Below are 25,960 nucleotides of genomic sequence, written 5' to 3' on the forward strand. Positions count from 1 at the left end.
GTAATGTGAACCCAATAACACATTGTTCGTTTTTTTTCTTTTTTTTTTTTTTTGTAATTCGTTCCAAGTCTTAGGAAGTTGAAAATTTCGCTATATTACTAAGCTATTTCTCTAAAAGGTCATATTTATAATGGAAATTGCACTACCCTTTCATCGTTATCATAGGTTTCCGATATAAGAATTAATTTTGATAACGCCTTTGTGATATTTTTCTAAAGCACGTTTCTGGAGGTCATGACCAAAAAACAATAAAAAAATTTGCACTTTCCGATTTATTGGGTTTTCTGTTCGTGCATCTAATTATACACGGGTAGTAAACTCGATTTTATTGCATTTGCGATAATACTGATAACTGCAATTGTGTGGGTTTTTACGCTATTATAGTGAAATGTGTTCCCCTAAACTTAAATCTTCAATCATATAAAAAACAATTTTTCAGAAAATTCAGATGTGTTGGAAAAAATTATTGATGTAGGCGGCTATTCAACGCAGCAAATTTTTAACTTTAACGAGACTGCTCTGTATTGCAAAAAAAAAAAAAAAAAATGCCGGATCGAACATACATTGCCAAAGAGGAAAATACAATGCCAGGTTTCAAGGCATCAACAGGAGATTACATATTAAAACCACTGCTGGCGTACCATTCTGGAAATCCTAGTGCATTTAAGTGCATCAATAAAGCCACCCTATCCGTGCATTTCCGATCGAACCAGAGAGTGTGGATAACAATATCTCTCTTTAAGGATTGGTTTAAATGTTGCTTCATTCCTGAGGTTGAAAAATATTGTAAAGACAACGACGTTCCTTTCACGATTTTGCTTCTATTAGATAGATAATGCTACTGGACATCCTACGCATCTAGATGGTTTCAATTCGAACGTGAGAGTTATGTTTCTACCGCCAAACACGACTTCACTCATCCAACCTATGGATCAGGGTATTATTTCGAATTTAAAAGCATACTATTTACGCACATTTGCTCAGGCATTGTCTGCAGTAGACGATGAGAAAAATTTTACGTTGAGAGACTTTTCGAAATCTTACAATATTTACCATGCCATCTTAAACATTAATAAGGCCTGGGCGGAAATTACTAAAAGTTGTTTAAATGGCGCATGGAAGAAAATATGCCCACGGCACATAAAAGGCTACAGAGGATTTGAAAAAGACGAATCATATGAAGAGGTTACAGATAAGATTGTAAAGGTTGCAGCGCTACTTCAGTTGGAGGTTGATGCCAAAGATGTGGAGGAGTTAATAGAGGAAGAAGAGAAGGAATTATCTAACAAATAACATGAGGTATGAGGTATATTGAGGTCTAGCGGTTCCTAGGATTTCTCCATCTCCATGAATGTTCTATGTATCGGTGACAGTACCCTGTCAAAGCCAGAGATTTAGAAGTGTGTGGGTCATGAGTAGTGTTATATGTTGTGCCCATTGTTTATCCGGCTTATTGGTCCTGTCGACGTTAGGAATGAATTTCCTGGTTTGAGTTGAGAAACTTGCATCAGGTGTTTTTGCAGTCTTATCTTTTCATTTTTGTGTGGTACATTAACGTCCACAGTATAGCCACGGTATGTACAGGGTATTCCTTTCTCTATTTGGTAGTTCATTCCCCTGCGCGTGATCTCTAAGTCAAGGGGAGAGCCCCGGCCAAGACCTGCAGTGCGTGGGTACTGGTTGTTCTACAAGCACGTGTAACTATCGGTAGGATGGTTCTTTGCCTTGCATCAAGAATGCGTCGGTTTACTACAGTTGCTGTTTTGGGAAACCATATCGCTGAGGTGTAAGTGATGATTGATAGAAAGGTTGTTTTATAAAACAATGACAGGGTGTGTTGGTTTAACCCCCAGACCCGCCTGGCGATCCTAGCCACCACTCCAGAGTATATTTTAATTTTGGCTCTGATATAAGTTAAATGGTGTTTAAAGGAAAGATTACCTTCCAGTATAACCCCTAAATATTTTAACTTGGTGACTAGTTTTATTGTGGTAGGTCTACCTTTATTTGTGGCGGCCTACGTATATCAAGCTTGCCTTTTAGCAGGATGGAGGACATCTTTGTTGTTGATATCGTTAGGCAGTAGGTTTTTGTCCAGTTTTGCAATATCAGCATTGCCTGATTGGCCTTTTCCTCTAGTTGGGCCCTGCTATCCGCAGCAATGGTGAGGACCAAATCATCGGCAAAGGCCCGGGAGCGCACATCGCCGAGGTCCAAAGCCAACAATCCGTCCAGAACCATGTTCCACAGGAGTGGCCCCAGAACAGAACCCTGGGGGCAGCCTCCTGCGGACATCACGATTCACTCTACCATAAGGTGCTTCCACGACGCTGCGTCTCTCGGAGAGATATGACCTAACTATGGAGTATAAGTTGATCGGTACGTGTAACTGCCTTAGTTTTGCCAGGACGCTCGGCCACCAGATGGGGTCAAACGCCCCAGCGAAGTCAACGGAGACGACTAGTAAATATTTATTATTACAGTTTGCTGCTGATCCCGAAACGCTACGCAAGGCCTCCACAGTAGACGAACCCTGCTTGAATCCGTATTGCGATGTCTCTGTGAGTTTCGCTGTCTGGTAATGCTGGTTTATCCTTGAGTAGTCTTTCTAGCAGTTTGCTTGCAACCGGCAGTGGGGCTATTGGCCGATTGGAGTTTGGCAGGTGGGGTGGTTTGTTCGAATTTTTGGGGATTAATTTTACCTTTGCTGTCTTCCATTTTTTGGGGAAGATGCCCTTAGCCAAGCAGCTGTTATACAGGTGTAAGAGGATGTCTGGAACTATCTCCACAGTCTTCTTAATACTTTCGGGTTCTAAGTAGTCCAGGCCTGGACATTTATTATCTGGGTTGCCATTTGTTGTAGTTCATCCTGTGTGAAGGGTGGCTCCTGAGTGTCTGTTGAGTAAGCTTCATTATCTTGACAGATGATAAGTTGCTTTGGTAGTGTTGGCTCTATTGGTTCCAGGAAGATGGCATCCAGTATATTGCTTATAGATTGTTGCCACGTGGTGGTATAATCACCTTGTGGTGTCTGGGTGGTTGAAATGACTTTCCCCCTGGGAAGTTTATTCGTGGCTATCTTGTATACCACTCCCCAGCGTTCGGTGTTCCCTGTTGTGCTGACAAAAGTCTCCCAGGCCTTGCGTTTGCTCTTAACTATCGCATTTGTAGCTGTTTCTGGCTTCTCTATACATTTCCCTTAAAGCTTCAACCTCATGGGCTGGCCATGTGCGCCTTGCCCGTCGTCGAAATTGTTTTCTTCTTTTAATTGTTTCCCGTCTGAGCTGTTGAATTTCCAGGGTCCACCAGGGGACAGCCCTCCGGATCGGGCTTCTTCTTTTTATTGCTGCATTGCTGGCTTCTGTTATTATCTTGGTTCCTTTAGTTTGGGTTTTATTGGGTTCCTCGAGCTGATTTGTCTCAGTTAGGTGTTGGGCCGTTGCTGGTATTAGGATTTCCTTAAAACGTTCCCAATTTGCTTTGCGAATGGCATATAGCTGCTTTGTATTTGCTTGGATATTGGGGCTCTGTCAAGTGACCTTGCTATCTGATAGGTAACCACTCTGTGATCGGACGTTGTCCACGAATCCCGAACAAGCCAGTCCTTTATATAGCCTGCGACGTACCTAGTGGACAGCGTGACGTCGATTGTGGCCTCCCACAGTGTGTTACAGAATGTAGACAGTTGGTGCGGCCTATTTAGCACCACGATCGGTGAGTTGGAAAGGTATTCGTCTAGTATTTGCCCGTTCCGAGTTCTGCTTCTGTCCGGAGTTAGGCTGTGCCAGGGGGGGATCGGCAATTAATCTGGGAGCATGTCCACCAAAGCTTGAAGGTATTGTGTAGCTGAGATAATGTCCTCCCCCGATCATTCCTGTGGCAGATTTTGCCATTACTAACCGGTGTCGTCGTGGTTCTGTCCGTCTATGTATACCAGTTTTTTGCTAACAGGTCATGGGTCGATCAGGGATAAACTGTATTCTCGAGGGTAGGAGCCGGATTCTTGTGGAGCGGCAGAGACTTGGCAGCATATTTTGTTCTCTTGTCCTTATTATAATGCTGAACGGTGTCTTTTGGGAAAACAGATAGCTAATTTTAATGAAGATAACGTACATACATTGGTGCAAGGAGTTAACAACTTTCAGGCCTTACAAGAGTATGCAAATGCTGTGTTCCCTAAAAGATCTATCATACGAAACCTCACGGACATTTGAATTGGCCGTCTACAACCAGAATCTTCATTGATTGCATCAGGGCTTGGGAGCTTCAGACCTGGAAGCTTTTGGTCGGGTCTGGGGCTCCTGGGCATGGACCACTTAAGTGGTTTTTTTTTTTTTTTTTGTTCGGTTGTTGTTCAGTTCTTGGGTTTGGGCAGCCCAAGGCTGGACAGCTGGCACTCAACAGTCTAGCACTCTCTCTGTTGAGTGTTTAATTGCGCTTTGGCGCTTCAGCTTTTAAAGATAGAACCAGGTCCGGCTCTACGTGCCAGGGATGGGCATCAGATTGCAGTTGAAGAGTTCAGTTGCTTTCTGATGGCAAAGTGACCTGACATAAACAACATACTACACTCACAAACATCTCTCTTATATTTATTTTTATTGTTTCCTATTCAAAATTTCTTGTTTATACACTTAGCTTAGATTATGAACTTAACTTAATTTTTTTTTTTTTTTTTACTTTACTTCTCTTTTCAAAAATATGTTTTGTCTTTTTATTTATCAGGTCCACTTTACAGATTTTCTGTTTTAAATGATTTAGGTGGAGATGGGCATTTGCCTGGGAACCACCCTGAACCAGTACACACACACACACACACACACACACACACACACACACATACGTCTACAGTACAGTGCTACTATGTAGAACTGGCCTAATGGCGTCAATACGTGGGCACAAGCTGCCTATGACGAGCACAGTTGTTTAACTTTCGTGACTGTAGTCTGGGTTGACCAAGGGGTATCTTCCTCTTCGTGTACTATCTTATATGTGGTTGTGTATCCGCACACCCGTTTAGAGTGGATGTATGCTCCTGGAGTATGAGAATGTCTACATTGATTTCGTCAGCTTTTATCCTTAGCTGTTCTGCCTCTGCTCTGGCTCTTTGCGCGTTTTGTTGGATGATCTCTATTTTGGATGTATTATATTTCTTATTGTTTGCCTCCATAGTCGGTTGTCTTTTGGTATTGACCCTTTGCTTTGATATAGACCAGGTTGTTTGGATCTCTGATCGAACGTGTGTGTTCCATTTTGGCTGCTTTACAATTGGCACAGGTTGGATCCTGTTCTCTGTTGGAACAAGTTTTGTACTCATGGCCCTTGCCAGAGCAGTGGCCGCAGGTAGGCGGTGTCTGAGTACAAGTGTGGGTTGTGTGTCCGAACCTGCAGTACCAGAAGCATTTCGGCACTGCTGCATGCTCCCTGAACCGGTGGGATCTCCATTCTATGTATATTCTGTTGCAGTTTTTCAGCTGTTGCCATGCAGATGGGGCTAGTTCAACTACCCAGTTCCTATTGGTTTCCGATCTGGTACCGGTTGAATTACCTTGGTGTTACCGTGCATTTTTCTTGTGCTTCCTGGGGTAAATCCCTTAGATTTCTGGTGACAATTTCAGTTGCTAGTTGTTCAGGCGTTACGTCTTTGTCTACATTAAATATTATAATTGCAGGCCCACGCTTTTTTTGGCGCTGTTAGCCCTAACTTGGCAGGTTTTGGTTTTTCCATTATCGTTTGTATATCTTCCTTATTTTCTGTTTCTATTATTAGTCCTGTGCCTTTTGTTTTTCTTATTGCTTTAATTCTGGTGCTTTCAAGAGTGGTGGCATTTTTTCTTGTTGCCCTGCTTGTTTTGGTTGTGACTGGTTTGAGCCATTCCTCAACGCCTGGGCATATGTGGGGCCACACTGTTGCATTTGATTTGCCCCACATTGTTCATAGAGTTGTATCTTAACGTTTGCCTTTTCATTTCTAGGAAGGTCTATCAGCATAGCCTCCATCTTACTGAAAATGTTTGCAATCTGCGATCTAATACCTGTTGTAATTCTGTTTGATGGTTCTTTGAAAATATTCTCTAATGCCGTTTTCAAGGCTGGAGATTTTTCATACACTGTGCGTTCAGGCAAGGTAGGATCTCTGGTGGCTTCTCTTCTCCGGTGTCCTTTGTAGATGCGACACTCTGGTTGTTCCCTTGTTTCAGTTTTGGAACGTGTTCCCCGTTCTATTTTTGTAGCAGTCGACTTTTTATTTTTTCCCTCCATTCTTCTTAGATTTCGGATAAACGGCGTTTACGGTTAATCGGGAGTGTGTTAGTTTTGGTCAGCTTGTGGCTGTTAAGAGCAGCAAAACGATATCCGCTACAAGTCCGTAGCCCTTTTGGTTCTTTCACTGTTTAGGTGCACTGGTCTGGGGGGGGGACAGCCGGATGTGAAAATGCTCCTATAGAAACAGGAATACTGAAACGGTGCAGTTTGGTTGAGCTGGGGTCACTCTGATCACAGAAATTATAGTTATTTCGGTGTGGGAGCAACGGAAGAAAAGTTGCAGCTCGCCCATGTAATGACTATTGGTAGGGAAGGAGGGAGGGGAGAACTTGAAGATATATTTACTTCCCTATGTTGTTTACAAGGTCATAGAGTTGAGGGAGCACAATCCTACGCAATGGTAGCACACAGGGGGGACACTAATCCGCAGTCTATAAGTGTGATTCAGGTGTGGTGACCGTATGTTGTCACGTGGTCACTCTCTCCAATTCTAAGACAATGGCGCAATGTCAGACCCATTGTCGCTAGCGTTGGATAAAGAACGCAAACAGAATCTCACTTCTACCCAAAGAAAGTTCAAACAAAACTCACCAAGGTGTTCCAGTTCCTTAATGGCTTTGATCCAACATAAATCCAGAGTTCGGCGCTAACTTTAAACTAGTAAACCATGTCACAATTTACGGAGCTGTCACACACACACGTGCACGCTTGAAAGCGGTCATTTTTTGACACTCAACGAATAACATATTGACTTGCAGGCAGCAATAGTGAAAGAAGAAAATGCTGACGAAGCTCAAGATGAAGCAAATGAGCAGCCGAGACGCTTCATTGCCAGAGAGATGCCAATGGCATTTCGTGAAATTGCATCGGCAATGGCGAGGTTTGAGAAGATGGATCCTGACAGCGAACGATTCTTAAAAGTTAACAGAGGGGTGAATGATATGCTTGCTTACTATAAACAAATCTGCGATGAAAAGAAAAAAGCCACCGTCCAGTCATCCATTAATATGTTCTTTGGTAAGATTGAGTGGCCGACCCCTTCTAAATCTCCACAGTCCCCAACCTCCGCAGCGGCGTATCAGCTGAAGACGTCGATTCTGGCAACGATGCTCGAGAGGTAAAACTTTCTGATGTTATGCCTGTCTCCTCTTTTTTTTTTAAATTTTATAATTTTGAAATTTTTTTTAATTGCACGCTTTTGTAATTTTTCCTGCGCATGAGATAAAAAATTGAATAAATACAATAAATAATTCTATTTACATGTTCGTCGAACATTTCTTTTTTGATTCAATCAATTCAGCGAGCACAGTTGCGAGTGTTGCACAAGCATGGGGGAAATTCCCCGACTTACGTAGCGTTCCGCCGAACGCAATACTTACGTAAGTCGGGGAGTTCCTGTATAGTAGTATTTACCTGCGATCATTGTAGATGGTGGTCGGTATGAGAAACGGCGCTTGTCGGTCCGTGTTTTAAATTTATAGGTTGCTGGCCTATTTTGATGGTCTGGCGGAAATTATAATTTATCTAAATTTATCTATGTTCCCAACTCTGTGTTAAGGATGGGTAAATGGTAATTTTTGGATATTAATGGGTAATTTAGATAGTAACTATTAAACTTGTAAAAGTTCAAAAAGCATATTTTTGAAGTGGATGGGATCAGAGGTAAATACGTAGAAGAATGCAATATTAATATTAATTTGTAATGTGTAAGGGTAAGGACTGGTATAACCTTTCTACAGCTAACTTATGCCCCGTTGGATAACTACAGTATATAAATATTTACATCTATGGTGATTTTTATTTTGCATTGGAATTTATATACTAACTATTACCTGACTCTAACGGCGGGTGAAGTGGTAATGTGTATATTTGTGATATGGTTTTACTGATGTCAAATAATTCTCCAGAAAAATATGATGGGAAATAGCCTCGTTAAGTTAATGGGTGAAAAATGTAGCGGGATGAAAGGTTGTTTTAGGACTTAAATTTGGACATCCGGGTTACACTGTGGTCAGTCAACGAGTCTTGTCTGAGTGCAATAAACCCGGGGGACTAATGGGGGGGAGGCAAAGGCGTTCTGTGACCCAATTTGGATTAATATCAGGGTGATGTTGTTGTTGTTGTTTGGTTTTTAGGAGCATTAGCAACTAAGGCCATATTGCTCCAGGGTATGCGGTGGTCATTCCTTAACCTTTCCGCATCCTCCGTATTTGGTGGTGACGGGCTCGAACCCCGGTCTAATCAAGAAGCGTGTGCTACGCACTGCTGCTCCTTCCCACCTGGCTACGGAGGCGCCTTCAGGGTGATGTTGGATTAAATGAACTTGAATAGCTGCGTTCATATGGAATTTGATGAATTTAACAGGCATATTATTCTTAATTAAACTGGCTTTTATCTTTACTAATGCACCCAGCATATTTTCCGGGGTATTACAGATGCGCATTATTCTGTTGGTTTTATCTATAATTACATTGCCATGTATCTGTTTAGCTAAATTTGTCTCCGAATTAATAAGTTTAATAGCTTGAAATTTTAAGTGGTCTCGTTTGTCATAGTGTTTAATTCATAACTTTTACAATAGCATTAACGCCACATATCTACAACCCAACCACAATACAGCTGAAAGTTTATTCCTTTAAAGCGCATAAAACATAAAATTAGCAATTATATATATATATATATACTGTTCCATCTTTAAGTATTTTTCTATTAATTCATTCGGATTTCATCTATATACCGGTATATATACACTGCCCTACCATTAATATCCAGACACCTGCCTTTAGACAAAAAAAAAAAAAAAAAAAGAGCTTTTATTGTAGTGACAAATGGGCCTGGAGTACTGGGGTCCATAGTTTAACAGATATTTATTTAAAGTATACCCAGTAAAATAAAATAAAATAAAATATTTCCAGAAGCTTTCGGAACTCGTGTCCCTTTCTCAACTGACAGAATTTTTAAATACATTACAAGCAAACTGTGGCACGTTACTCATTCGTCATTGTTGTAGCACGCACGCAAGGCAGCACACGTCCGTGCTACAACAATGACGAATGAGTAACGTGCCACAGTTTGCTTGTAATGTATTTAAAATTCTGTCAGTTGAGAAAGGGACACGAGTTCCGAAAGCTTCTGGAAATATTTTATTTTATTTTATTTTACTGGGTATACTTTAAATAAATATCTGTTAAGCTTTTATTGTGTCATTTAATATTTTGTACTGAAACATTTTACTTTTATGATGGCCTTCAATCTTCGCGACATACTCTCAACCAGCTTTTTATAAATGTCAGGTGATATGTTCCTTCACTCGGCCTTTAACGCAGCCACCAATTCGGTGGCTGCGTTAAAGGCTTGTTTGTTTGTTTGTTTGTTTTGATTTTATTGGCGCATTAGCTACTAAGGCTATAATGCGCCAAGACACGCGTTAAAGGCCGACGATCCAATACATCCCAAATATGCTCGACAGGGTTCAAATCTGATCTCTGGGCTGGCCAATCCAATGTTTCCACACCCATGCCCTCAAACCACTCTGTTTCGACCCGAGCAGTATGGCATGGCGCGTTGTCTTGCTGATACAATTATGGGCCTTCCCCGAAGTATTGCCGTAATACTTCGGGGAAGGCCCATTGGAAGTACATAATTGTCCAAGGTGTCCTGGTATTTCACAGCATTCATGGTTTTGTCGATAACGACTAATGGGCCCAAGGCAAACCATGAAAGGAGCCCCATACCATGACACTGCCTCCACTAAACTTCATTGTTGGGAGGAGACAATCAGGAAGAAATTTCCCCTGCTCCCCTGGCATTCGCCACACCCAGGAACGGCCATCAGACTGGTAGAGTGCGAACCTCGACTGGTCTGTCCATAGGACTGTTTTCCACTGCTCTACAGTCCAGGATTACTGCTCCTTACACCATGTTAATTGGCGCCTAGCATTTGTTGAGGTGATCAATTCTGTTGAATTGTTGAGGTAATTCTGTTGAACATGTCATCTTGTATACCCACTTTTGCAATTGTATGTTCGAAGCCCAGTGTGCATATTTATAGCAGGTTCTGTGACGTGTTGCATGCATAAGACCTGTTTCCCCTATCCATAGAGGAGTGTCCGGATATTAATGGTAGGGCAGTGTATAACACATTTAGAAAATAGTAAGTTAAGTAAAAATTAATGTAATAATACGATTAAATGAATTTCAACTAATAGCATATAAAAGACACCTGAAGGTGGTTTAATGGAAAATTCCGATGTGATGCATGGTACATTTTTTAGCAGAAAAAATTGTTTATTTGGTCAAGACTGCTTTTCATATCGAGATTATTTATAATCGAGATAGATAACTTATTGAACACCCTCGTATATATGTGAAGAACGTTAATTTACAAAATTTGTAAGTAGTTTGTTTAAGCTTCCTTCTTAGCTCCTAACCGAAACGTCTTAAAATATATATTTCCAGGTCTTTCTCTTCTAAAATACATATGACTGTCGTCCCTTAATATTATAAGTCCACATGGTGTGTATGTTTATAAGAAAGACAGCATTTAATCGTATCCAAAATAAAGTAGCATGATACAGCAGACAGAACATGTGTTTGACATGTCCGAGTGTTCAGTTTGAGGGTACAGTAGTACAGTTGGAATTTAGCGTGGTTCTATCTTACGTGACTACTAAATTCGGTAATGTTCTTGTATTTTCTCTATCTTGTAAACTCCTCTGATGCTATGTGACAGCCGAGGAATATAAACAGAGAATTTATTTAAATAAATACAAACGAAAAGTAGTTACCATGCCATTTCGTTTTAGAAAAATACGGTTCCTGTTTTACCAAAGCGGAACATCAGAATTATATCTTTCTAGTCTCTCATTTGCTGTGTGTTATGTTCCAGTATATTGCAAAAGGATTATCGCGTAACCATCCGGGAGATAAAAAGTTGCGTGGGGGGGGGGAGATAAGAGATATAGTATTAAAATTGTGCATTGGGTAAACAAACGTCACACATTGTTGAAGAGCTTACAAGTTAATTCGTTTGCAAGTGTTGCTTCTATCGGACAAATTCTTCTAAGAGTCGGTGACTTCTACATAACAGTGTTCCAGTTCTAATTAAAGGAGTTAACCCGTCTCCCCAGCTAGCATAACATCAGGAATCTGCATTAATTTTTAAGTTTTGGAGGGACTAGAAGTAACTACCAAATATTAGTAAGTAACACTCTGTATTTAAAATTAAAAATTTCCATAATTTTTTTTAAACGATCACCAATTATAAAAATGCCATTAATTATAATACCAGTAGTAATTCTCACGTTGCTGTAAACTAATCCATTGTCCTATATAAACATTTAAAATCGTTATCAAAACTTATACCGCTTAGTCCTTTCGGGGCCCTGAGTGGTAATATTTTGAGTCATATTTGATATAAAATACACGTTATATTCTCTCTCTCTCTCTCTCTTCCCCGTCTCCAAAAAAAAAAAAAAAAAAAAAAAAAGAATTAGTAAAAAAAGAATTAATCAAACGTTTGTTTACAACCTGTATTTTACTTTTATAATGTGTGTTAATGAAAAATCAGCTTGAAAATGTGTTTTAAGTGGATGTCTTATTGTCATTGTGTCTTAGTTATAGCAATTTTGTCCCTCTCTGGCGTAAGTTTACTCTAATGCAGAGATGGCCAACGAGTCGATCGCGGATTTAATTTCGGTCGATCACGACGAATTTTAAATTTACAGTTATCCCTCGATAACTGTAAATTTAAAATTTCCATGTGCAATGAAATTTTTGAGATGGTAGATCGCGGCACATTTTGAAGGAAAAAAGTAGATCGCATCACAAATAAGTTGGTCACTCCTGCTCTAGTGCATAACATGAGCCGAACGAGAATTTTTGATGCCCTAATGCAGTGTTTTTCAAACTTTTCTGATCGCAGCCCACCCACTTAGACAAAGCACATAACTCAGTGGCCCACTAGCCCCTCCCAAAACTCACATAGGTCATATTTTACCGCCGGAGGTGAGCCTACAATTGCCGCATCGAAGTGTAAAATTGTGGGCTTCGCGTTTATTGTCAGCCCTGAACTGATTCCAACTAAAAATTAAGTCGAATGAAAATTGGAAGATACTGTGAATATTTTATTTATTATTTTTTTTTTGATTTGGTAGTTGTTGGCGCATCGGCTTCTGTGGCCATATTGCACCTCCCAAGGTTTTTGCAGTACTTTGATCCAAGCCCGAGGCGGGAATCGAACCCGCGACCTTTGGGTTGCCGGGCAGGTACTTTACCCACTCGGCTAGCCCGGTCGGCTACTGTGAATAACACCAAGAAGTGATACAATTGTAGAGTATATAATTATTTATTCAAAGAATTAAGTGGGTACATATAAAAAAAGAACAAAATATACAGTACTATGTAAATTAATGCGAACAATGGCACTGCTTTCTTCCAGTAAAGGTATATCTGGTTCCAAGCTGGAGAGTTGTAATGTCATATCCGGCTCCACGTTTAGCCGATTTCTGTTCTTTGTTTTCAAACTCAAGTGTTAAAAACCAACTTCGCAGTTTTAAGTTGATGGGAATGGTAGTAAATACTTCAGTGCTACGTCTGTGAGTCCAGGATATTCCGACTGTACGTGGAGCCAAAAGTCCATCAAACTTTTTTCCCTAAACACGAACTTCAATGACATATCTGAAGCTAGTTCGACAAGATTGTCTATCTCTTTTGACAAAAGCTTCTCCTCGATGTTTTTTATGTATTCCATGCATGTAAAAGGATTCCTGATCCGCTCAAATCCTGTTTCTGGTCCTGGAAAATATTTTTTGAACTGGTTGCAAAGGCCTCGTAAGTGCTCTTTCAAGTGTTTGTTGATCCTATCAGAATTTTTTTCGCCAGACGTAATCAAGAAATCATTCAGCGTAATAATAGTTTTGTTTGTCGAGGCGTTTTTGCCATGGTTCCATTTTCGTACATATTGCTCTTACTTTATCTTGAACAGATGGTGACATCTTTTCCTTGTAATTCGGTCCACCTGAAACCTGGACTCCGTCGGGCGCATGACACAAATATAAACGCGCCAAGCATAAACAGCACTTAGCATGAAGTGATCAGAACAAATATTTATTTAGTAATAAAATTTCTCGGCCGCACTTTGAGAAAGGCTGCCCTAATGAACTACACGGAAGTGCGCCGCCTCGTACCCAACTAACTAAAGTACTTATATACACAATATGAACATTAGAATATTAAATCTGTTATTTCTTAGGTTCGAGGAAGTTGTCTCGACAGAGTTGCCACTTTTCAAATCTCAGCCACGGAGAAAATTTGTGGCTGGAGGAGGGGGTAACTGAAAGCAATCCTGAAAGATTTTCACATAATGTATTATGTGAAATTTTCGAATTAAAAAATTAATTTGCTAAATGATATTTACTTGTTCAATTTTCGGACCTTACCAATGTCGAGTTTCGGTGGTCGGAAAATGGTCGATCGCAGTACTTGGGAATAAAACTCCTTTCTGGAGAAGACTAATCCCGAATCTCATTCATCGTAGGGCTGATTTCTTTTTTATGTACCTGCTTACCCGATAAGTTTTTATAATAAACATTTATAATGATGATTAGAATAATTAACTTTTTAAAATAGAGATATATCCCTGGTTTTAAACATTGTTATAGTGCATGATACCAATACTACATTGTTCTATAAGTTATATGCAATATAAAGAAAAAAAAAATGTAACATAGTAACACATTCATTTCAAAATGGAATGGAAATATTATTTTATTTTATTATGGTTTGATGTGAGCAATACACGAAGGAACCACTTTTTTCCTGCTTCCTTCGTGTATCGTGGCCGTCCAACTGAAGAGTACGACACCATCGTAATATCCAAGCCCAGGGAGAAATTGAGAAATTACAAAACTCCGAGCCCAAATGTGACATACTGAAACCTGCAGAAGCGGCAATTCTGTCTCGATCTTCGCCGTAAACTCGATTTAATATAGCCACAGTCAAATTTATTCACCCCAAACTTGGGGTTCCAGATTGCTGTATTTACAGTATTCTAGCTACAAAACAGCAAACTTACATGCCAATGTGTAATCGTAAAACGAGTCCAGAGTAACAAATGGAGGAATTTTGTAATAATACCTATAATTTTGGACATGAAGTTTAACTGGCAGGGAAAATGGACCAATCAGGTAATCCAATGATACTAGCCCAAATTCCAGTGCAGCTGATGCTGAGACTGGGTGATGATATGAAGATTTTCCATGCCCATTAGCGAATGTAGTGAAAAATCATAATGACACCTCTTATGAATTGTGATTCATCCTTAAAAACACTACTCGAAAATGAAATCATCTTGTAAGAGCGACTGCACTCACTTCACGTGATAGGATAAGGATTGTTGCTTACGAAGAATTTTCCATAAGCTGACTGTGCAACACCAAGACTGCAGGGTTTCTCTCGATCGTGTATTCCACCTGTTCCTTTAAGCTGGTGCTTTTGACATCTGGTTCTACTCCAATTAGCGGTAACAGGGGAAAAAAAGGTCCTGTCTCTAGATGACAGCGATGGATGGATGCAAAAGAATCTTTAAAGGGTGCTTACACGTAGAACGCAGGTAGCCGCTTACCGGAAACCAGCAGCGACTTAAAGCGGAAGCTTCTCACTGGCTGTAAACGCATAGAAAGCATTTGACCAGTCAACTTCTACGTGTAAGCACCCTTCGTTGCCGAAAATTTTCCCGAAGAGACGCTGAGCTTCAGTGATGTTCCCGTTCGCAGTCAATAAATTAAATGAATGTCCGTTCTTTCATCGTTAGAGTAGTACTGATTATGCGTGGCTAAAAAATAATATGGATACTGATTTATATACAAGTAACTTCAGGACAACTGACAAACAGAACAACTGACGTCTCACTTTAAGGACAGTTGCCTCACCCAGAAAGAGGTAGATGAATTCCTTCCAAAATTTACGTGCAATTACAGTGACATCAGATATGCATATTTGCATATATGTAAAATGTGCATATCCTTGCGTATAAAATATATAATGTGCATATCTTTGTATATTAAATATATAATGTGCATATCTAATTCTCATTCAAATTTACTATCACCTTACATATTGAAGGAAGTGAAGAGTTTCCCGACTTGTGTCCATATGTACAGTTGAACAAGCTCCCAAAGTATGACGGAACTTCTCAAAAATGCCATATATATACCATATTATTTGCAATTTAAAATGAATATCATTTCTAATAATGCAGAACTTGTGTTCCGCGGAAAATTAAGGTTTGCATAATGGCTCCAGAGTAGAAAAAAGGTTGAAAAGCACCGTTTTAAACATTTTACTCTCTCAACCAAGGTATAATGGAGTAGTTCGAGGGGAACGGAAGATTTCGCGCGAGCCCTTCGTTAAGTATCTGGGGATTATTCGAGCCACTTATCAAAAAAAAAAATAATAAAAATTAAATAGTTCCATAAAATTAATATAAGCAGATAATTTTAACCGGAGATCTCCGGTTAAAATTTTCTGCTAATCTTGGTTATCTCTCCGGTTTGTTCGAACGAGTCATTTGTTAACAAATGAACAGCTTAATAGAGACGGTTAATTATATAAATTGATATGAGTTTTAAGCATAGCCATTTTTGATTACTAGTTGAATTTTCAATTCTTTAAGTTCGATTTTTTTCTTAAATTATATGATTATTTATTTTTTATATTTTCTGTGATTACTACAAATGAAAAGTAAATATAGTTATCTTCTTATTAATTAATTACTAAGATTATAATTTTATAGAACACTTAATAAAACCCTGTAGTTTTACGTTCTCGAAACTTAGTCATTCAGTTCAGTTACAACGGTATATCTTTACTCTTGTTTTTTTTTTTTTTTTTCTTTCTTTTCTTTTCTTTTTTAAGTTTCTTTTCTCTCTGTATATAAGGTATGTGTTAACAAACGACACCACGTTCACAAGTCTTGCATAACAGTACACCCCAAGAATGCAGGGACAGTTTTAAAGCAGTGCTTCTCAAACTCTGTGTTGATGGGCCAGTTCCTTTTATTTCCAATTCGTCGCGGATCGGTACTTTGGTAAAATACAAATCGCTTGGGCCGGTGACAAACAGTTCGCTGCCGGCACAGCTCCGCGGACTACACTTTGAGTAGCACTGGTCTAAAGTTAACATTAGGGCATTAAAACTACATTTAATTTATGAATTTATTTTTTCCCATACAAATTGTATGGAAGGGGGAAAGAAAAAAAAAGAAATAATAATTTCTGGAGTCCGATTTTAATGAAAGTTGGTGTGGATCGAAAAATATTTTTAACAAGCCCAAATACAAATTTTCATGACAATCCGTCCAACGGGAGTTCATCTGTTACATGGAGGCGGACAGATATGGTGAAGACTAGGCGCTTAGTATACTGTATATACAGGGTGTCTCAAAAATATTGGTACAAACGTTTAGGGGAGGCAGGTTACATCTAAAGGAATGTGAATCGCATAGGAACCCATAACCGGAAACTTCACGGGAAAGTAGTAGCAGAGGCACAAGAAGCAGAAATGACACAAGGCAGTAATTAGTGGCAAACATTTATTTGTGACATAATATTAACAATAGAGTACGAGATGGATGCATTTCATGATGTTACAACAGATGCTCGAAGGTTCCACCATGAGACGCGATGCATGCGTGAACCGACGCAGCATGGATTGGCGGACACGGTCGAACACACCTGGAGTTACTTTGACAGTAGCAGCAGCGCAGACGAGTCTCGCCACGAGATCCATTTCCGTCTCCACAGGCGATTCATACACGATAGATTTGAGGGCCCCCACAGAAAGAAATCGAGGCTCGATAAGTCAGGTGAGCGTGGGGGGGCCAGGCAACGGGTCCACAACGGCCAATCCAACGACGCCCAAAACGCCTGTTCAAATGGTCACGAACACACCTTCCATAATGGGCAGGCGCCCAGTCATGTTGAACCAAATGTTGCGTCTCACATTTGCTGGAACATCGTCAAGTAACCCTGGTAGAACTTGTTCAAGAAAGATCCGATATTTAGCGGAGTTCATGCGGGATGGTAACAGGTATGGGCCGACTAAGCAGTCACCGACCATACCTGCCCACACATTTATTGCGAAGCGATGTTGTGCAGCATGGGGGGCGCACACCGTGTGGGTTGTCGTGTGCCCCACACATGAGCCTTGTGCTGATTGAATAAGCCTTCCCGAGTGAAATAAGCCTCATCCGTGAACAAAACATAGGCTGTAAAATTCAAGTCTTGAACACTTTCTTGGAGAAACTACTGCGCAAAAGCCATACGTGCAGGATTATCTTGGGGGAGCAGTAACTGAACCCTTTGGAGATGAAAGGGGTGTAAGGAATCGTCGTGCCAGACACGCTGTACACTGCAACGAGACACTCCTAAGGCAGAGGCCACGGCAAGTGTGCTGGTAGTAGGATTATTCTGGACGGCATTCAACACACTTTCTTCCCTGGCGGGAGTTTGCATCGAACGTGGTCTGCCCGCACTACTCATGTTACCTCTAAATGAGCCATAATCGCACAAATTTTGATGCACACACGCAAACAAACGGTGGTCCGGTACATATCTGTCTGGGAAGTGTTCTCCGTAAATTCGTTGAGCGGCTTGTCCATTGCCCTCTGCTAATCCATACACTAGGTGCATGTCTGCCAGCTCACAGTTCGTATATCGATGCATGCTCTTCGTGCGGCGACTACTGCTTGAATGAGTAAACCAGAAAATTTCCCTCTCGCGAACTGATGAACAGGGCCGTCTACCGGCTTACGGTGACATGTCCGGTTATGGGTTCCTATGCGATTCACATTCCTTTAGATGTTACCTACCTCCTCTAAACGTTTGTACCAATATTTTTGAGAGACCCTGTATATTAACTTAACTTATAAAAAATAACTTACTTATTAATAAACTGTTTATGAACAAATTCTATGTCGCAATCTGTTAACGTTTGAAATATAGCAAACCGCAATAGATGTTGAAAAAAACCGCGTTTGGCAAAACCGTGGTTGGCAAGACTAAGGCTCCATAGAAAACAGGGGGATTAGGGAAAAAATAAAATAAATACGTCATTAAAATATGACATAGTGTAAAAAAATTATGGAAGTCCTAAAGTTTCGAAACTTTATTACACAATTAGACAGACAATTTGAGTAATCGAGACCCGCTAATTTTCGTCAAGTCCAACAAATGCTAATAATTTATTGTAATTTTTCCTTGTAGTGGATCTGCGATCTCATTATGGATTTAGAATAAACTGTTGGAAATAATTTCCAAATTCCCAAACTATAAGTGTAATCGGCGGGGCGAGAAAATTTTCCTTCTACCTTGCTTCTCCTTTCGACTACTCAAACATCCCTCAACATGCTTTTGAAATACGGCAACGGAACGTGCCCTGTCTATAAAAGACGGCCTACGACACGTATTCACCCTCCTTTGAAGATGGTATTAACGAAAAGCCCCCATCAGGCTTCAGGACATCATCTCCCTTTATACTTATAATTACTCCCCATGCGATTTTTGACAAAAGCTTGCTTTTTCCTTCGTCCCCCTACGAGATATATGCTATTTCAACACCTTTCGAATTGCATCTCACCGGGATGCAGCCGTTCCTGAAGAAAACCCCAGGTAAGAGAATTCTTTTGCCTTAAAATATGATATTTCTAAAATTTAATATTCCAAAAATAGCCTATACTATCCTTTTTGGAAAAAATCCAGAAAGGTTTATTCCAAATCCATAATGAGATCGCAGATCCACTACAAGGAAAAATTACAATAAATTATTAGCATTTGTCCGACTTTACGAAAATTAGCTGGTCTCGACTACTCAAGTTGTCTGTCCAACTGTCATTAAAATATATGAAAACAAAAAAAAAAAAAAAAAACAACCTTCATTTTACATTTATGCAACATAAACATGAATCTATCCTCATAGGTGGCACAAAACAGTAATCCTCAAGCGTTACGAAAACAAGTCAAAGACACCTGCATGAAAAAACATAAATGTTAGCCAAAAACACAGCCAGTCATCACCAAATACGGAGGATGCGGAAAGGTCAGGGAATGACCACCGCATATCCCGGAGTAATATGGCCTTAGTTGCTAATGCTCCTAAAAACCAAACAACAAAAAGCCAAAAAACACGAAATCTACAGAAGCAGTGAACGTCCACCACAAAACTGTATATGGTACTAAGTGCATCATTGAGTGGATGGAATGCAGTTTTTCCCAAATTATCTATCTCGGTAACCTGATGTGCAACTACATTAGAAAAACTTTTACTAATTTCGCTGACAATGGACCTCTATTTATTAGTGCTGTAATATACCGTCTTTCAACTCAAAGTGTAATTCAAGTGACAAAAGTCACTAGGGTAGAGAATAAACGAAACCCCTTCCTCTGCATTGCCACTGTACCCGTCCCTATGATCTATGATGAGCAGGAACAGTGACTGTCGTGTTTTTGAAGGAGACCGGACTGAACTCCGTACGCATAAACTTAAAAAAGAAAGAAAACAAATGCAGGTTGTAAAAAGAGACCGCCGTAGCCTAGTGGTCAGGCGCGCGGGTGCGTAAGTACACGTGCCTTGAGTGACCGGGGTTCAAGCCCGTGACTGCTGAATACGGTGCTGTTTCTTGTATTCTGTCTATCTTGTGAACTCCTCTGACTGTTTGGTCGTCCCAGAGTATAAACAGAGAATTTATTTATTAGTGGCAAATAATACAAGAAAGCAAGCTTATACAGCATTAGCCAAACAAAAAAAAAAAAAAAAGAAATACTTCCCATATCACCTGTTTACCTCCCGTAAAACTTTGTCTAGCTCTTGAATTTATTGAAACTACCCACCTCTACAACACCAGATGGAAGTTTGTTACAACAATCAACTTCCTGCTGGCTGAAGGCAAATTACCGCATATCTGCCCTGTACTCATCCTTCCTCAATTCGAATTTATGCCTCCTTGCATCTGTAGTCGGAGCAAGAGGAAGGATTCATCGTCATTGAGCTTACTCAGTCTATTCAAAGTCTTAAACACTTCAACCAGATCTTCTTGCAGGTGTCTACTCTACAGGTGCTGCAATTTGCAAAACTGAAGCCTTTCCTGGAAAGAGCATCCTTTCGTTCCCCTCACTAACCTTGTTGCTTTCTTCTGCGCCCATTCCAACAGATCCACATCCTTCCTAAATTGAGGCTTCCAGGATTGCACATAGTATTCAGGATGTGGCTTAACTATTGCTTTATACGATGAGTTAATCACCTCCTTATCCCTGCTTGCAAAATTCCTATATCAACTGCACTGCTCAGAGAATTTCATATTCGACTGCACAATTATCCCCAGGTCTTTTTCTTCCTTCATTACACTGGGTGTAGTGCTACATATTTGGTACGTTAATCTGAGTTAACTGCTGCCCATTATGAATTATGCATTGCATTTTTCAATGTTAAACTTAATTGCGACTTAGTCCATCAGTAGGTCTTATTGCAGTAGCGTAACCTGATTACCTACCCTCTTTAACTACGCGGCCAACTTTCGTATAATCTGCAAACTTATGATTATGTCTGATTATGCCTACATCAATATCATTAATAAATACTGAAAATAGCAGCACTCACCAACAGCCTTGTGAAGAAGTACCTACTGCAGGCCCAAAGATTTTTTCTGCTTGCAATCTCGAGAGCCTGCAAAACGGTGTCCACAGTTGCATTCCAGGTCATATGCGGCAAGTTACCGATCCAACATGAAGTAGCCTTCCACCATCTTCAATACTACAGAAAGAAGTCTCCTTGCAAGCAACGTAGACTACGCAATAGTGGCTGCTTGGCTTAAAGCGGACTCATTACTTCTTTCGTCCTGCATGGGAAGAAATTAGTTTTTTCGCTCTCTCTCTCTCTCTCTCTCTCTCTCTCTCTCTCTCTCTCTCTCTCTCTCTCTCTCTCTCTCACATCTCCTTCTCGTGATCTGCTCTGGGTGGGGGATGTTGTTCCCTGACCTGGAGTAGCCCTAGCACTCTCCTGCTAGCCTTTCCCTGTCCATGTGAGATAATAAAAAAAAAACCCTCTTTCTTTCTTTCTTTCTGTTTTTTTTCTCTTCCCATCATTCCGCTTGCTGACATTCTGGCCGACGCTCTATTCCTTTCCTTGACCAGGTTGTGGGATTTGAACTTTTTTTTTTTTTTTTTCGCCTTCTGACCTGGGCTGGGGCTCCCTAGACCAGGAAAGCCCCTATCTCACCCTATATGTTTTATTTATTTATTTTATTTTATTATAATTATTATTATTTATTATTTTTTTGCGTTGTTGTTCTAGCAGTCCATCCTGGATTGGGACTTCTTTGGGCCGGGATAGTTCTTCTCCCCTTTACTCCTTCCCTCTCTTCATCTTATACAAGTTTTTTTCCCTCCCTGGGAATTCACTCCAGGGAGGAGGGCGTGCAGATAGTAGGGGAGGCCTCGCTCTCCTTCTGCTAGGGATGAGTACCTGGAGGAAGTCGTCCATGTGATCACTGCTTCCAGGTAGCCAAAAGGCCAAAACACAACATCACGCCACAGAACACACACATAAGCTCACAAACAGTTTTTCTTTCATATCACTTTCTCCCGTGCGGGATGAAAAGCTTTCTTTCTTTCTTTCTCTCTCTCGCCTTCCTTTTTCATCTATCTTCATCCGACATGGAATATTCCTATGTGGAATGAATTTTTTTTTTTTTTACACGATACACACTGGCCTTACCTTGACAGAGTCTGTAAAAACTGAACAGAGCAACGAGGCGGAGATGAACTTCTGTTCTAGGAGTCGCTCATACAAAAACACAAAAAAAAAAAATAATAATAAATACGCAATAAACCTGAACATGTCAACTAAAGAAGACAACAAGAGAATAATCGATGAAATGACGAATGAATGGAAAAGGGAGTGGACTGTCTCAGCTCTAGGAAGAATCACATATGAATTCCTACCAGAAACTAAAATATTCGACAAAAATACGCTACATGGTTCAGGCCTGGACTTCACCTATCTTTTTTTGCTAACCATGGCAGTATAAACTCCAAGTTGTACTCTCTTGGACTAACAGACTCGCCTCTCTGCCCCTGCGGATCACCAGAGGCAGTCAATCAATCTTCCAGTGCCACATTTATCAGGAGCTAAGAGCTCAACTACAAATAATCACTAAGTATATGATCAAGAAAATGTCAAAAATCTTATCTCAACTCCTGTAAGGTTCACCTCGTTCGCTGACTTTGCGAACAGCCTCTTCAAGCGCAGGAGAAGAATCCTTACTACTCTAAACAGAACCCGGATGGACACCGAATTGGACGCTCACTAACAATCACAAAGACCACAGCACGACATCGAGCTGAAGAATCCTGATCGGAACCAAAGGGTTCCACATTCCTAGCTCTACTTTTCTCAAGGGTTGCCTCTCTTCCATCCCCTTAAAACTTTACTCCTACCTCCCTGCAACCTGACTTCTTCCACTGACATACAATCTTCCTTTGACTTTAATTTTTTTTTTTTTTTTTTTTTTTTGTGCCCAGTGGGAGGCTCCTCTCTAGAGGAACCTCTTCCTGGGCATACCGTCAGTGCAATGTGAACCCTGGTGCGCCTCCACATGGCGAAGGATGGGAGGCAGGGAGCAGTGAACAAACTCATTCTATGCCTCATGCCTGCAAAGACGCCAGGAGCCGGCAAACACTCAACATAACAAACACACACCCTACACATCCACACTGCCGGCATTGGCACGTCTTATACAGATGATACAGTGGCTAACGGGGGGAACCCTGGACAAACATCAACACATTTTGACATTTATCCCATCACTGAACCCTGGAGGAGAGCGCTACATATGAGTAAGTTTCCCTTAATGCCACAGCTCTCCAATTTGCGTAGCAGTATTTTATGTATTAACGGTATAAAAAGCTTTTCTGAAATCTAAGTACATGATGTCAAAATTATTTTTTGCATCTAGTTTCTTTGTTACTGCATCATACTAGTAGTATCCTATCAGTTTGGTCAGACGAGGCCGCCCTTTTACAAAACTAAGCTGTGACTGCAGTATAACTGCATTCCTTGTAGATGGTCCTGCATTACTTCTTCAACCGGTGACTATTTGTTGTACAAAAGTTAAGTTAACAAGTCTGTAATTGCAAATGTCTTCCTTTGTTCCTCTTTGTGAATCGAGGGCGTATTCGCACATCTCTAGTCCATAGAGATGTGCGAATACGCCATAGTACCTTTCCTGAATCCAACGATGTTCTCTTAATTGTAGTTAAAGTTTGCTTCCTTCCATAATATAATTGGATACATTGTATATTCTATCCATCCCAGATGCCGATTTAGGTGTATTCACTTATATATATATTATTTTTTTTTTTTTTTAATTCCGTTTGTATCACTTCACTTTGTTATAATAATTTTTCATTTGTTTTCTTGTGTTTCTACAGGTTATAGGTAATGTACTTTTTCATTTGCTGACTATTAATACTTTTAGATTTTGTTTTCTGTTCTAAATTGGTTTTTATCTTTCTTCCTTTTCAATATTTAGAATTTGTAAAAATTAATATTATTATGCATTGCATAGATTGAAATCATGTTGCTTATACTTGCTCTTCTCTGTTTAGGTATTTTATTTATCTCTTTGTTTTCTTGTTTCCACAGTTAAGATGTAATGTAGCTTTTCACTTTCTGAATATTACTAAAGATTTTGTATAATTTATTCCCAATTAATTCTTATCTTTCTTCCTTTTCAAAAATTGGCGTTTTTTTTATATTCTACGTCTCAAGGTGTGTTTCCATTGTTTTCCATTGATTTGAAATGTTATTTGTTTTCACAGATATCTTACTGTGGTTATATAAGACCTTTAGTTAAGTTATATTATTGTATATGTGCATATATTTTATATATACTATATTTAGTTTCATTTGTTTTAATGCCTTTGTCTTGCCTGATCTGCATGTTTTAATTTGTTTTTATTTTTCTTTGGCTTTGTTTTTAATAATATGCAGTAAAAATATGCCATTATAGCTTAATATTCACATATTTTGAAATTACATTATTTCTAGCAATACTTATATTTTAGGCAAAGCTTTTCTTATTATTTTCATATGACAGTTATTATTGTATTTTTAGGCACGATTATTCTTTTGTTTTCATTATAAGTTCTAGAATTGTGTTTCTCTCTCTCAATATAATTCTATCATTGTGTTTGGTATATTTTCCTGTTATTCTCATTTAGTTTCACTTAACTGATTCTTTGCATATTCAATGATAGCCCTATGCCTTACTGAAATACCGGGACCCCACCTCATGGGTCGGCAGTTACTCTCCCAGTATGATCTCTCTCTTCCCTCCCTCAATTTTTATGCCCAGAAATTATTAGAGTATTAGAAGAGGTTAGGATACTATTTCTTCCCTCACTTCGCTTTTCTTTTTTTTTTTTTTTTTTTTTGCCTTAGCTTATTTCTTGCCCTCTGTTTGTTACCCCATCCCTTCTCATTTTATATATATATAATTTGTGTAACTATTTATTCAGCCCACTATCTGTTGAGCTAGCTGTTATTGCGCCCTTCTAAATTTTAATAAAATTTTTACTTTTATCACACATTTTTATCATCTTATCTTTTTAACCCTGCCTGTTGGCATATTAATAGGTCTTTCAATTACTGGCAGATGGCAAATCAGAAACAAATAGCTATCGCTGATCATTATGTGGATGTATTGAGTGGTGCTAGCTCTTGAAAACGTACCGTGCAATGTATCCTAATATGATAATTAGGTATAATAATTTTAGTATTATTTGACATTTTTATTATTTATTTATTTTTTGGCTTCTCTTTTGTTTACAGCTTAGGGCACGCATACATAGATAGCTACACTACAAGGGTATATGTACAGGAAACTATTGAAACGTTATAGGCTGTATTATGCTGAAATAATGTGGCATCCAGAAGAGATACCGTTTCACATATATCAGCCAGTTACCTACAAGTTTAAGATTATAATAGTAAAAGTTTAACTATAAGACAATATTGTTAAGTGGAAGATTATTACATATTTGTATACATACAACTACTTACGGATACACGTATCTACCATGTCCAGAGTCGTTACCAGCACTGACAGGAAATCGGGCTCCCAGTTAACCCGAGCACTAACTTTATATTCTTAAGTCATATACTGTTCACTTTCTTACAACTAAAATTTTTCCACACTCTGTGCTATTAGTGTATCCCAGGGCAGGAGTGTCTGTTTCTATCCTAATTCCTTACCCAATTTCTCCCCCTGTTAGCGAAACCGCTATAAATTGCCTATAACCACAAAACACAACGTGTACACAAATTCATATCCATGTATTTGTCTTCACCATGCCCGTCCGTCTGTCCGCATGCAATAGAGGGATTCCCAGTTTATAGATTGTCATAAAATTTTATATTTGCGTCTTTTAAAAACATTTGGTGAGCAATTCCAAATTTCATTAAAATCGGACAAACTGAATTCCGGGAATTATTATTGTTATTTATTTATTTTATTTTTTCCCATACAATTTGTATGTAAAAATCTGTGTTAACTTTAGACAGTCCGTGCACGCTTCGCATGTAATTGTTATGAACACAGTGCCGATTATGAAGAAATACATCTGTATACATGTAGAGAGAAAAG

This window comes from Mastigoproctus giganteus, chromosome 14 (genome assembly GCF_048544385.1).
Source record: "Mastigoproctus giganteus isolate SK-2022 chromosome 14, ASM4854438v1, whole genome shotgun sequence".
Lineage (NCBI taxonomy): Eukaryota > Metazoa > Arthropoda > Arachnida > Uropygi > Thelyphonidae > Mastigoproctus > Mastigoproctus giganteus.